The sequence below is a fragment of the Epinephelus moara genome, chromosome 8, assembly GCF_006386435.1.
Source record: "Epinephelus moara isolate mb chromosome 8, YSFRI_EMoa_1.0, whole genome shotgun sequence".
Classification (NCBI taxonomy): domain Eukaryota; kingdom Metazoa; phylum Chordata; class Actinopteri; order Perciformes; family Serranidae; genus Epinephelus; species Epinephelus moara.
Window position 1 is genome coordinate 9401654 of NC_065513.1, and position 6735 is coordinate 9408388.

The window sequence follows — 6735 nt, forward strand, 5'->3', positions numbered from 1 at the left end:
TAAAGCCCTGTGAGGCAAATTGTGATTTGTGATATTGGGCTTTATAAATAAAATTGATTGATTGAGGCAGACTGACAGGTCTGATGTCTTATTCACTCAGCAGCTGACTTGCTGAATGATGGCGAGTGGATATAATAAGAGTGATAATAATGATGATGATAATAATAATGATAATGATGCTCATCACAGTGACAGTGGCAGGGCTACAGACCGTTCTTTAATTGCGACAAACTTTGGCAAATTACTCAATACCAATGGTAATACATACAAAAGTTTGTGCCCAAAGTCATGATGGCGGGGGGTGGGGGTTATGGCTTTGATCAGCGAATATAATGGGACTTGGGATATACGCCAAACGCTGGCTCCGTTATGCAGCAGATCCAGCTGTTGCGCCGTCACCAGAATAGGACGTCGCTTTACGTGACGCTTCAGAGTAAGGCTGTCTCATGTCTCCTTATCAGCAATCCTTGCTCCTCACTCCTAACTCCTGACTCCTTGCATGTTTTCCTAAGTGGGAGGGACTAAACAGTTAGATAAGGTGGTTAGCAGTAATTTTAAGAGACTGGGGATGCAGCCATAGACACAAACAACCATTCACGCTCACATTAACATCTACAGCCAATTTAGAGTCACCAATTAACCTATCCCCAACCTGCATGTCTTTGGACTGTGGGAGGAAGCCGGAGTACTCAGGGAAAACCCACGCTGACACAGTAGGACATGCAAACTCTGCACAGAGGGGCTCCCTCCTGGGATTGAACCAGGAACCCTCTTGCTGTGAGGCAACAGTGCTAACCACCACACCACCGTGCCGCCCTTGAAGTACTGCCTTTCTTGAAAATTTGATACTACACTCCTCATATAAGATAGCAATGCTTAGATACTGACGCCAATCACTGTTGCTGACTGGTGTTAAGGCTACACCACCCACAACCAGCCAGCCTTAACTTTCAAACACACACTTAATGTTAGGGCATGAACTTACCCTACACACAACATGAGCCAAGCCACCAGGTATTTGTTATTCTCATAGCAGTGTTGTATGGCTCAAATTATACAGTACATTTCCAAATTGGCACATAGTGAGGATTCAGGCAAGATGCAATAGAAACTTTCATTAATCCTCTGCAATTAAATCCTCATAACTGTTAGATGAAAGAGTTACATTTTACTGGAAAGAATTTCTGTGCCATTAAATCCTGGCAGCTACAACCAATTTAGTGTTAAAGCAGTGCAGCAGGATGGTAATTATTTTTCTTGACCTTAGAGTCCCAAACACAAGGTCGTCAATCAAATTAGCCAGGTTCAGTATATTTCAAGCTTCAGTGATTTTTAAAAGCATGTTTTACACAGTGACACAGCAATAAATTGAGCAGAAATTAGATTAAAAAGATAATAAATGGATTCACAAACAGAATGCAAGGAGAGACAGTTTGTCATCTCTGCATCACATTTTCACAATTTTTCAAGCCAGCACTCTGCCTTATCATATCAGGCAAACCAATCAAACTCCACATGAATGTGCATTGATATAAATAGTACGTATACATAGCATTCCTCCCACCGTGACATCCCATTTACATGAAATATGTCAGACGTACACACATGGGAGGATTTTTCCCTCCTGATTCTGTACATCCACGTTAGTCACGCCTCTTATCTAACTTTGGTTTCATAAGCACACAGGGGAACATTATTTTCAACACACATTGATGATAAGTGGTGATGCATATGGAAGAGCTGTATAGTCTTGTGTAGGAATGTGCAAAATATTGACCAGGGATGTGCAAAAATTGAGTTGTGGCCAACTGAACTCAGGAGGAAATTGTTTTTTTGTGGCATATGTTTTGGTCCCTTCTCAGAAGGGCGAATGATACCAACAGTCTGCCCTTGTTCTTGGCAGTGGCTGCAGCGTACCAGACGGTGATGGAGCAGAGAAGGTGAAGAGGGACTAAGGTGGTGTAGAAGTGCACCGTCATTGACTTTGGCAGGTTGAAATTTTTCCGCTGCTGCAGGAAGTACATGCTTTGCTGAGCCTACTTGGTAACAACAACGTCCTGTTAATTCAAGACACTGTTGGAATGTACCGTTTGGTTGCACAATCTCGTAGCAGCAGAGCATACTCTGATGGAGCAGGTGAGTGCCAAGTGCAGTGAAAGTGAAACTTAACCCTTCATAATTCATATGGAAATAGAATGCTCTAACACCTGGAAGTACGCATCATGTGATGTGTTCGCTAAGTAAATGGACTGCAAATGGTAAATGGACTGCACTTGTATAGCACCTTTCTAGTCTTCTGACCACCCAAAGCCCTTTTACACTACATGTCACATTCGCCCATTTACACACACATTCACACACTGGTGGCTGAGGCTACCATACAAGGTGCTACCTGCTACTCAGTGACCACTCACATGCTCTCACACAATGACAGAACAGCCATCAGGAGCAATTTGGGGTTCAGTATCTCCCGCGGGTTGCCATGTCCCCCAGCGTGGGGGTACAGGAGGAGGGGGGGGATTGAGCCGTTAATCTTCAGATTAGTAGACGACAACTCTCTCTCTGAGCTATAGCCACCCCAATTCTGTTTTGCTTTTGTTGATACATCAACTTTTCTACCTTGGTCAAGAGCGCTAATTCTTTTTTTTTCTTTTTCTCACTGTTTACTAGCATCTTGTTTTTTGTGCATTTTCAGTTTGTGCATAAAAACAGGTCAGTGAAAGCATATTTACTGACATAATCCCATTATGTGAGGCCTTTATTCCACAGATCTTAAATGTTTTATGAATCTCAGAGCATTTTTGGAGTAAAGATTTTTTTTGGGCACTTGCAATTAGGGCTGGGCAAGATATGGACACTGCATCAATACTGTGACATGAGACTAGATATTATCCTAAATTTTGGATATCATAATATTGTGACTGTTGTCTTTTTCTGGTTTAAAGAAAGAAAGAAAAACTTACTTACTTTTTTTAAATCAAAAATCTCATTGTATGATCGTTTGTGAAAGCACAAATAGTCAAACCTTTTGCAATATCGATATTGAGGTATATCAAACATATTGTGATATTTTTTTCTCCATATCCCCCTGCTCTACTTGCAGTGTTTTTGAGCGACTCTTTGGTCCTTGAACGTTGTTAGAACACCGATGCAGATGAAAAACGTGCCACAGTGAAAATAGGCCTTCTTTTTCATTCACATTCTATTTTTGCTGTTTCATTTTTAGCCAACAACAGTGCCATGGACTCTTGATGAGAAGTCAAGGTGCCCAGGGACCATTTCTCAAAGAAGACAACATAAAGGACTGAATGTATCTGTCGCCAGGATATGGCCAATCACATCCAAGACAGCCAATATTCTCACAGTGAATATGTTTTGTGGAAGGATGGTGCCTTTGAATCAGATGTGGAAATACAGCCAAGCTTTGGATCTTTTCTCCTGACTTCTTCGGTTTCTCTCTTTCCTTCATCCTTTCTAAATCTTATACACATATCTGCACTTACATTTCACTCTGTCACTTTATCCTGAGGATTTAGATGCGACAGTTCCATTTACCCCATGGAGAGTGTCAAGATCTGGAGTTGGACTTTCATCTGTTTGAATGAGCAGAATGAAGTGATGTGTCTTCATTGGAACCTGCTTAGAAATAAAGCTCAGTATCAGGAAGACTTTCTTTATGCTATATCCATTCACAGTTCTCTGTCTATCCCAGTCCCACAGCTTCCTCCAAAAGTCTCCTTCAGCCATTCATGTTTCTCTCTGCTCCTGTCAGCTGTCATTTTAGGCGAAATGGTCGTGCCCTTCTCCACCCCAGTCACCTTATCCAGAGCCCAGGACAAGATCATCAAAGCCCACTCCTCCTTATGTCCAAATCCTCAGCTCCCTCTCATGTCATCTAGAATCCATAAGGGGGGTCTCTAATCTACCATGTCTTTACCACCCTCCTGGAATATACGACATCATGATGGGGTCTAATCACCAAAGGCTTTTCACATTTCTAAAACTTAAATGCACATTTAAATAAAATTTATTTTCCCTCAGAGCGGGTGTCTCCTGATTGAAATAAGCCTCATTTTAAAGGATTGTTAACTGAATGAGTAGGAACACCTCATACATGTAACACCAAACTGCATGAATGCAAAACAGACGTAATCAGATACAGCACCATGTAATGCTCATGCAGAAGGGTGTTTTACTACCTTAAACCTGTTTTTAAATATTATATTTTCAACCTATTTTTTTCCTGAAAATGTTCGTAATTTGAAAGAGTTTTCCATAAGAGCTTATCTTTCACGCCAGGAGGACTTTAATCAGAGCCGGAGTCACATGTGCTTTTCAGTGGCTATCTTGCGTGGGAAAAGCTCTTCAGATATTCCCTTAATGTTAGTTATTTCATCAGACCATCACTCGCCAGATGCAAATTGAAATTCACACACCCACATCTGACGGACAGCCAAATGAGACAAAGACGACATGCAGCAAAAGTGTGGCCCAGTATCTCTCTGGGAAAAACAGAAAACACTTAGACTTAGGAATATGGAGATGCACATCTATCTGCAGTCCACACACACACACACACACACAGAGACATGTGCCTCCATTGCACCAGTCCCATTACTGCCATTAGAGGATTCCAACAGTACTGACCACCCAGCTGGCAGATCAATAAGCTGGCTGCCTCGGGCCCGGAGCACATAATAGTGTCATCAGCTGAGGCTGCAGTCAATTCTGAGAGGAACAGTGATTACAAGCTCAGGGTAATATTAAACCAGGAAATGCCTGCTTGCTGGCCCCTCTCTACTTGTTTACTGAGAAGCAACAGTAAAGTAGATACATTAGCGGTTAAGTGCCTTGCTCAAGCACACCTTCAGCAGTGTTGCTGTGGAAGGGTAGATGATACTTTTCAGCCAGTCACCAGAATGATTTACATTATTGAAGCTTCTAGTCGGCTTCTTTACTATTTCTTGTTTTCAAATCATTAAAAGAAGGTTTTAGAGATGGCCTCAAACATAAAATTATCACTAACTGAGATACTTTTTTATAATAGGATTTTATTTTGCAAAATAACTTATATTGTTAAAAACAGCTCAGTTTCACTCATATTCAGTTGAAAATATAACTAGGTAGATGATAGTCCTGGATAACAGGTTTACTAAATTAAAGCTGCTGTTTATAACTTTTATAAAAATAACTTACTGTCATATTCACTGAAAGTGTCACTATATTCACACAGTAGTACGAGACAGATAATCTGCAAATGAATTAATTAATCTGCTAATTTGCAAGAATCAACCACTCGTGAATAAAAACAACAAATAGAGCCAAGAAGTCTCCAGTACAGAATGCCAATCACTGCTCATAAACTGTGATCAAAGTGTCAAACTGAATCAGGATTGTGTTACTGCACCACACATGTCCAGGGGCGGGGCTAGGGGGTGGCTACTTGGGCTCAAGCCCCGGATGTTTTCTGAAATTTGAATTTTACTTTTAGAAAAAAAAAGAAAGAAAAAACACGTCTCGTGAGTAACATGCAGTACCGGAGTCCAACAGAGAGGCAGCAGCTGCGGGAGAGTACAGGGCTCGACAGTGCGAGCGTTTCACTCGCATTTGCGACGAAAAATAGGTGTGTGCGAACTGTAAAAAATATTTAGGGGCACATGTGCGCATGAAAAAATCAGCCGAAGCAGCCTATATTTTTGTCAATAAAAAAATATGATAATCTAATCACAAATGTTGGAGGAACTCCAGCCACCTTCCCTCTTCCCTCTTCCCTGTGTGACACGGTTATAGGCGGTTTTCCAAGCCACTGTCGGCACAATGAATATAAGTCCCACTGTCGGCAGCGTGGAAATAGCCAGGTCCGGGTGGATCTCCGGGGAAGCCTGCTCCGTTCTCCCCGTAGTTCAAATAATTTCAACTCTGACCGGAGCGCTCGGGCGGAAAATCAGAGCGGTGCGCGACGCCAAGGGTAGCAGTGCCGCTTTGTCAGGCATTGCTGCCCTCTCCATAGACAAACAATGGGACGGCCAGCGCAAAGCGGTTTTACAGCTGATCATGTGTAGAGGCCTTTAGGGACCGTTCGCCACGGTACCGCTGCTGGGCGGGGTGGAAATAAAGCCCTTTTCACACAGAGCGCAGACCTTCGCCGATGAACCCATTCATTGTGTATGTGCTACCGCGGCGCAAGAGCGCACCGCTCTGCCGCCGAGCTGAGTGGCGCGCGAGGGGGGCACATGTTGCGGTGTCTGCGCGCCGCCAGCGCGCCGCCAGCCTGCGCTCGAATTGAATTTTTTTTTAATTTCACCGCAACGCGCTGTGACGACACCTCGGCGCCGCGCGTCCAATAGCAGAGAAGAGCCTGAAGTAGACCCGGAAGCGGTCACGATGGCGCTGTAGCTCCTGAACGAGCCTGTACTCCCCCAAATCCTGTCCTCTGCGCCCTACCCCGCGGTGGGCGCCGCGAAAGCTCTGTGTGAAAGAGGCTTAAGTCCTGCAGAGTTTCAGAGGAGCTGGAGAATGTTTTAGGTTAGTAATAACATTATATAAGATAATCATATTGCAAAGATAATATATATAAGATAATAACATTAAAGACAAAATTAAATTGCAATACTTTTTCAAAACTTGATGATTTTACCTTTCTGTACATTTTGTATACAAATTCATTAAATAATTTTGCTTGTAAATGTCTATTTGCATCACGTTTATTACGGAAAACACATTATTTGATCAATT

General features: G+C 42.6%; 1 long non-coding RNA gene across 2 annotated transcripts in view; it reads left to right on the top strand.

Moving 5' to 3' along the window:
* Positions 1–3371, top strand: part of LOC126393762 (uncharacterized) — an 88453-nt gene extending 85082 nt beyond the window's left edge. For both annotated transcript variants that reach the window (XR_007570299.1, XR_007570300.1), the window contains exons 2-3: positions 1904–2136; positions 3227–3371. This is a non-coding gene — a long non-coding RNA (uncharacterized LOC126393762). The remainder of the gene's footprint in view (positions 1–1903; positions 2137–3226) is intronic.
* Positions 3372–6735: the final 3364 nt, after the last annotated feature.